Source organism: Siphateles boraxobius, unplaced genomic scaffold (assembly GCF_051911475.1).
Source record: "Siphateles boraxobius isolate OS27281-9 unplaced genomic scaffold, OSU_SipBor_1 46, whole genome shotgun sequence".
Lineage (NCBI taxonomy): Eukaryota > Metazoa > Chordata > Actinopteri > Cypriniformes > Leuciscidae > Siphateles > Siphateles boraxobius.
Genome location: NW_027509097.1, coordinates 1,747,275 through 1,755,358, shown reverse-complemented (window position 1 = coordinate 1,755,358; position 8,084 = coordinate 1,747,275).

Genomic DNA, 8,084 nt, shown 5'->3' with positions numbered 1-8,084 from the left:
CATCATATAAAAAAGTCATCCACAAGGTTTCTGTGTTATATTATCTCTTTTAAAACCATATGAGTCAATTTTTGTGAATGAACTGGTTCATTTAAAAAGAACTAGCTGATAAGAATGATTCATTCACATATTGGGCATTGCTATTTAATGATTGCGACAAGAAGAGCTAGGCTGAATTTTTAGTGAATAACGACTTCACTTATCTTTCTCCTGACATGACTTCAGAAGACTTGTATGGAGCACTTCTATAATATTTTTATGGTGCTTATTTGTGCTTTTTGGAGTTTAAAAGCTCTGGTCACTATTAATTGTAATTGCAGCTTACAGAAATTATCAGTGCATTAAAAAAATCCTACTTTTGTTTTCGAACATAAAAAACATCAACATATGGCTTTGGATTGACATTGGGGAGAGAAAATGTTCTCTTTTGGGTGAAATATTTATTCAATGCTTTCATGAGATCTGACCGCTAAGATCCTCGGTCTACTCCATGTTTCTCCTCTTTTACCCTTGATGTTTCTTGCACCCCATGTTGTGATTCTCCTACTCTGGATGGGAAATGTACAACATCAAACAGGTTCGACACTTGACAGGTCTCCTCATTTCATTCTTCAATGAGTTTGTGTCATTTCTCCATGCTGAGGCACTTCTGACAGACAGACAGTTTCCTGTCATCAAAGTCACAGCGCCAACATCTCAGCCTCTAGCAGAGAGGACACGTCTTATAAGGGGGCATTACTAATTATTAAAAAGCTTTGACTAATATACACTAAATAGATTAGCTGACCAAAGAGAATTATGGGATGCTACATATTTAGACACAACACTGAATACATAAATGCTGCAGCTAACCATACATTTAGTAACTTTCAGTCATATGCAATTACCAGAACATGAACTTCCTGCACTTTTATAGAATTTTCGTACCTATAGGTAACGAAAGGTACCTATAGGTACGAAGGTAGGTAACTATTTCAAGGTAGGTAACTATGAAAGCTTGTTTCCCTCACAGAATAATAATAATAAAAAAAACGTAATTGTGAAATTTTTATTTCACAATTTGAACTTTATAATTCAGAATTATGAGTTTGTATCTAGATCAAGATTTAAACTCGCAATAATAAGATAAAAAAAGTAAGAATTGTGAGTTTATATCCTGCAAATCTGAGTTTATTTCTCACTATACGATTTTATTCCATGGGAGAAACAAGCTTCCATAGTTAAGATATTTAAATGTATTAAAAATATATTCGTTTGACAGCCCAAGCGTATTTACATGTCTTATTTATAAAGCACATTTTGAAAGGGCAAGAAAAATCATGTTTACCATAATATAGCTCTAAAATGAGAGCATGTTTACATCCACAGTAACAGCACAGTCCTTCAACCACATATTTATGACCAACCCTGCACACAGTGAATACAATTTCCCCAAATTCTGCATATGAAATGCCTCCTTAATGCTTTCTGGCCTTGTTTTCTCACACTGCAGCATGATTTATCTGGGTGAATTGATGTTTTTAATCTACTAATGGCCGGATCAATGTCTAACAACCAACGCTGCCTACTTGATTTACATGCATGAAAGAAAAATAACCTTATAACTGCTTATGCTCGGTGTCATTATGTTCTCATCTCATCTTTCAAATCACTTATAGATGACAAGTGATTATTCACCATTGGAAAAAAATATTGGCACCACCAAGGGATTTCATCATTAGTATTGATTCATACAAATCTACACCTAGACAGCCTGGAAGATAAAATGTTATTTTGTTCAACTGCACAAGACACCAGAAGGTCATGCATGCATGCAAAACTTTATTTGTTCAAGGGTGAAATTAGAAAAAAGATCCTCATCAGAGCTTCATTTTTAAATATATGACGTTGATTGCAGGGTATAGTAATTAGAAACACATTGTAATGTTGTTAAAATGACCTCAGATAATGTGCTGCTGTAGTATTATACTAAGCAGTATGGCATTAAATTAGAATTTCAGCTATTTATCACACAGAAACTTGACAAAAACATTCAGTATATATTAAGATGTCAACCTGATGCCTTGATGGCCATCTCTCCTCACTGCTTTTGTCCCCTGTCATTCCAAACATGGCAGAAAAAAATACCTCATACTCTCATCCACCAGATCAAGAAACTCAAATGGTGTTTAAAGGAATATTTCACATAGAAGTGAAAATTCTGTCATTATAAATTATCACCCTTTGATGTCCAAACCCATATGCAGCTCTTTTCAATTCAACGACCACATCTGTCAACCTCCCAAAAAGAACAAAAAGTATCATAAAACACCAGCAGAGGGAAATATTTTCCACAGTCCGTTTTTCCGTGAGGGCCCCCACATGCCACGCGTATAAGTATGTTACATGAAACATTAAATAAACATCAAATTTGCACATTCTGTAACTTGAAGCCAGTTTATTCTGTTTGATTGACTGAGCAGCGTTGCAAGAGTCTTAATATACAGTCCAACAGTACAAGAACCTTTCACTATTTGTATCACTCAGCTAGTGTTTTTGCTCGTTTACGTCTACTTGATGACGTAAAGGAACTGACGAAATTGGATTTTTGAACCGGTTCATTGAAACAAACTGTCTGAAAGAACCAGTTCGCAGAAATTAATTGGACTTCTCATCACTACTCTGCATTGGTAGTGGGGATTTTTCCATTGACTGCTAGTTACATAGTTACACCAGTAGGTGGAGACAAGTGACTGTCTTAATGAGTGAGCCATTTACATTGATGTATTCAGGAACAATACAAATGGCTGTCAATATGGCTGAGTTATTGAATCATCAGCTTCTCCAAGCTTTGAGTAGGCAGGGGAAATTAGTTTTTCACAAAGCGCTAGGCTTTGGCTTTTTGGAACGATTTAGTTGGTGGAGGAAAAAACGTGAACTGAAAAAATTTGATCTGAAACGTAATTAACTCAATGTTAACATATTGTTTATTGAACGGTTTACCAGTGATGTTGTGCTTATGGCTGAATCACTGTGCTGACATTCAGTAAACAAACAGCACTCTTGCTCATGTGATATTGCTTAAATAACATATCTGAGGTTGACAAAAGATAATAAAATCTTTGTCTGTCTTCTCAGCGTCGTAACCTTGTTCAGCTCTGTGCTCTTGGGTTCACCGGCCACTTTCAGTTGTAACAGATCTTGCCAAGTCCAGTTCAGCAGCTGTGGGGGCATTATGGGAAATGTTCCATCACTTGCTCCGTGTCTTAGAGCAAAAGGTCACTGCAAGAATAGAGCTTGCACTTTGGGGACAGGAGGTTATTATGACAAAGCTGTAAAGTTGGAAATACTTTAAAGTGTGATTCTAAAGTTAAAAAAAGGTGATATTTACACCACTGAAATGAATCAGGGTTGTGCATTATTCAAAAATGAATTCCTAATTTGAATTGAGATTGCAAGCACGCTGATTTTTTTACGTGTATATGTATAGAGAGATTTTAAATGTTTTTGAAAGAGGTCTCTATTCTCACCAAGGTTGCATTTATTTGATAAAAATATACTAAAACAGTACTATTTTTTTAGATATGATTACAATAAAAATTACCTGTTTTCTATTTTAATATACTGTAAAAAGTAATTTATTCCTGTAATGCAAAGCTGAATTTTCAGTATCATTACTCTTCAGTGGCACATGATCCTTCAAAAACATTCTAATATGCGGATTTCTTATTATTATCAATGTTGAAAACAAGTTGTGCTGCTTAATATTCTTGTGGAAGATGTGACACACTTATTTACGCGTTATAAATCATAATACAATGTAATGCATCCATCCTGTTGGTCTCATAAAGTTCCTGTTGTATGAGTGATTTTGATGATATTCTTCAAATTATCAGTTCCCACCATTCAGATTCGACCTCACACTCATGAAATTCGAAAGCAATCCGATTTGCAATGTAACAGAATCCTTTTTCCAAAACAGAACAAATATTGTTAAATACCTGAATGCTAAAATACTGCACGTAAGATGTTTTAGAAAGTCCACAATGCAAAGTTTTTAGTGTAAAACTCCCAAACAGGGTGATTTTTCCTTCTCAGTCTTCAGGTATGTCCCCTGGACGATGCATGATGCTTCAGTCTAGACGATTAATGTTGCTGTTCTCTCATCTTTAACTGTAGAGCAGGACCAGGTTTGGACTAATGGCAGTTAGCCCAGATAGACTGATTACTAGGAGAAGATAACTAAATAGCACTTCCTAATTACCTGCTCAAGAAAAAGCAGATCATTGGCACCGGTGTTACACTGGCTTGCCCGAATCCCTCTTTTCATTATAAACAGGGCGGGATGACAGACAACAGAAATGGTGAGACCTGCACAGAGAGACTCACTGAATTCCTGCTAAATGTGCTCTACTTTTTACAAAGAGGGGAATTCACCAAGACTGAATTGTGCCCATTAATTTTAGCACCCAAGGGATTTATGCTAATGAAGTAAAGGCGCAAACATATCAAAAATATGTGCAGAATTTGCAATTCCATATCGAAACAACAAAAATTAAAGAGAACATTACCAACATATTCAACCTTTATTGTTTTTCGCTAAATGAGTGGCAATGTTTACTATAGTGTTCGGGACAAAAGAGTTTTAATTTGGCACTCATTTTTAAACAGAGAAGATCAAAAAGAGACACTTGTGACGTTTGTTCGTTTGTAGTGTGAACGGCTAATTTGTGAGGAGACTGCCTTTTAAAATATTACATTGGGAGCAATTGGAAGTGTAATCAGAGATGAGGCATTTAGCTTCCTTCTCACAATATTCTGTGAAGGTCGTTTATCCAGCTATTAGCACTTTGATGTTTGAACCTTAAAGTGGTTTCATTCTACATGTTTTAAAGCTGAAGTGTGTTTTTTTTTTATGTTAAAAACTTTCTTTTATACCAGTTTAATATGCAAAATGGCAGGGTTGGCACCACGGTTGCGCCGTTAACCCCTCATTGAGTTGCAAAATGCATACAGACTGAAACAATGCGGTGTTAGACACAATGTACAGTCTAAATGCTATGTTTCAGTGTTTGAGGGGAAAAATGTCAAATTGCGACAGAAAACGTGACAATTGGAGAGAAGAAGAGACCGTTTCATTCTTACATTTATAGTCTGAAAACAACATTCTGGAAAAACTTGATATTACTGTTGCCATAATATGAGGATACAATTCAAGAGCCTTTATGTAAACAAGTCGTATGCTGCATCCGTCCAATCAGTGGCACCGCAAATATGTAAATACGCACGTCAACCCGGAGTTTAGGCATGTACACTGTGAAACGTCAGTGCATGAATACTTAATATTGATTGTTAACCCCATGTAAATTATGAGCAGTGTGAAACATGAAGCAAGATAACCCAGGATTCCATTTACCAGGGTTAAGAATGACCTAGTGTTAACTATTTCAAGGGTGAAAAGTCCATTGTGAACTATTAATAAGCTATTAGTTGAGTCAACATCACGACTACATTGGCATTGGGGTGAGATCTGTTTGGCTAAATAATGGCAAAGAGTTTGGGAACACTCTTTTACTAGTGCCGCAAGACACACTTCATCTTATAAGCAACTCTGGGAGGCGAACATTTCTGACTCCAGATTTTGAGAACAAACAATGTGGGCATCTTTCAAATCAGGTTTTGAAAGACCACAGCTGCTAGATCTCATGAACAAAGCATGGTTTTGTCCAGTTGAACATAATTACTCTCACCCACACAAGCCAATTTGATAATACACACATTCCCTTTGATGCGTTCAGTGTGTGAACAGAGAGACGGAGCGCGCTGATAAGATGTTTGGAGACGACGTGGCGTGTTTTTCCTGCTTCGTGTCAGTCTCGGCTTCAGATCAGGATGATACATTCTGAGCTCTTTACTTTAATTACAAATTGCCTGCAGCATAAACCTTCAGCAGCAACAAAATAAACTATTTACTACTTGATTGCCACAGGCATGCAGTTAGCAAAGACAACCCACAAGCTTCTATAGGGACAGTCGAGCCTCACAGATGTTCCCTGTCACAGTAAAGAACCAAACAAGCAATGCAGGTGCAATGCAAGATGAGCTTCAGCGAAAGGAAAAGGGATAAAAAGAGATAAAGAATCAGAGCAGAATGCTGACTTGCTTTGGGGTCTATGAAGAAATATGTTTCTCAACAATTTGTATGTACGTTGCACTATATAAATAATTAATTTTTAACAAACATCATACTGTACATTTTCATGATGTTTACTTCACCACTATACACCCAGTTAAACATGATGTCTTGGCTAAATTACTTTTTATTGCTTTGGCAAGAGCTCTAAATCTCCCTGCTTTTTTAAAAGGAATAGTTCACCCACAAAATGTGTCATAATTTACGCACCTGTGATGTTCCAACTCTGTGTATGTCTTGCTTTCTTCAATTCAAGTCAATATAATGAAAGTTAATTGGATCCATGGTATCGAGCTCCAAAAGCGCCATAAAATATATTAAAAAAAACTTTAAAAAAACGTGTGCACCAGCAGAAAAAAACAATTTTTCTTAAGTTATAGTTTTGTGTGATGAAAAGACATGGATGCATTTTCTTGGTGTATCACATTTATATTATAAAAGTTTAGCACTAAAGTGCACAGTAAGAAAATGAGACAGAACACACACACACGCACGCACGCGCGCACACACACACACACACACACACACACACTGAACCTTTAACACATACTATATAAACCCTCAGGTGTTCACTTTGTAAAAGGTCAACCCTGTAATACACAGCAGTTGTGTGTTCCATTAAAAGCACTAAAAGAAGCAGGTTTTTAATAAAAGAAACTTTACAGTAACCTTTCTGAAGATTTTAGAAAGAATATCAAGGTAACAACAATGATCAATCTTTTAATGTGTGTCTAACAACAAGTTTGTCATGCAGGACAGATCTTGTAAGACTCATGTCTTCACTTTCATTATGCCATTATCAAAGTAATTGTTGAGATTGCATGATAACAATAACATAAAGTGAATTGTTACATCAACCTATTCAATATGGATATTAATGTATCACTACTGGACTGATGGTTTCAAGCTGGGAATCTCTAATCGAACTCTTAGCCATCTGCGTACTGACCCTTCCCTCGGATCTGTGCTAATGGAAACGTCTTTCATTGTCCTTGAGCACAGACAGATGTATGCATGCATGTTAGTATCCTACAGAGTTTTGTTTATAAATATATACAACGGATGAGCAAGTAAGAAGAGACTGGTCTCAGAAGTAAGCAATGACATTTGAGGTTTTTAAAACAGTAAGTCCTGTAAGGGCTTGTATTGCGTGCAGAGGAGATGTCATTAAATTATGGAATAATTGTTAAAAAATAAATAAAATAGGCATATTTGTGGAAAAAATATATAATATTTGAGTTACATAAAAGCTTTTTATTTGTTTTCTTCCTAATAAATAGTGATTTAAATAGTGGTCAAGTGGTTTGGCGACTGATCAAAATTTGATGTTGTCATTTTATTTTGAAGTTCAGTAGGCTAACGTTTCGCTCAAAATGTCTGGTCAGCACAAGTCCGGTGCTCAGAAAAGAAAAGAGAAGAAGAGAAGAAGAAAATAGAGGCCTTCAAGTCGAGATGTCCTAAACAAATATTTTTAAAAAGCTGGTGACGGTGAAGCTGGAACTAACATTAGTAACTTTAAGTCAACGTAGAGCAGGGTAAGAAACAGCGCAGCCAACGTTTATGAGTGTTGTCAAAGACCCGGTACTTCGGTACCAAGTCGGTACAATTTTTTTTTTTTAAACGTCACGCCACGGTACCAGCTTTTCTCAAACCCGGTACTTGATGCGCGTGCATGCCCGAAGCGCGTGCAGTTGCGTCCTCTTCATAAAAGTGCGAAGACATTGCGACCGGCGGTGCTGCTGATGTGGTGGCTGTAAATCCACTTGTTGATAAGAAAGGAGGAAAGAGCCCCATATGGAAATATTTTGGATATTAGCTCATAAAAGCGACGCGGCGCGCTCGTTTTTACAGGCGCGCAAGTTCATTGTTGCATAGCAACGACAGACACCACGGGAGAGCACACGCTTGTGGA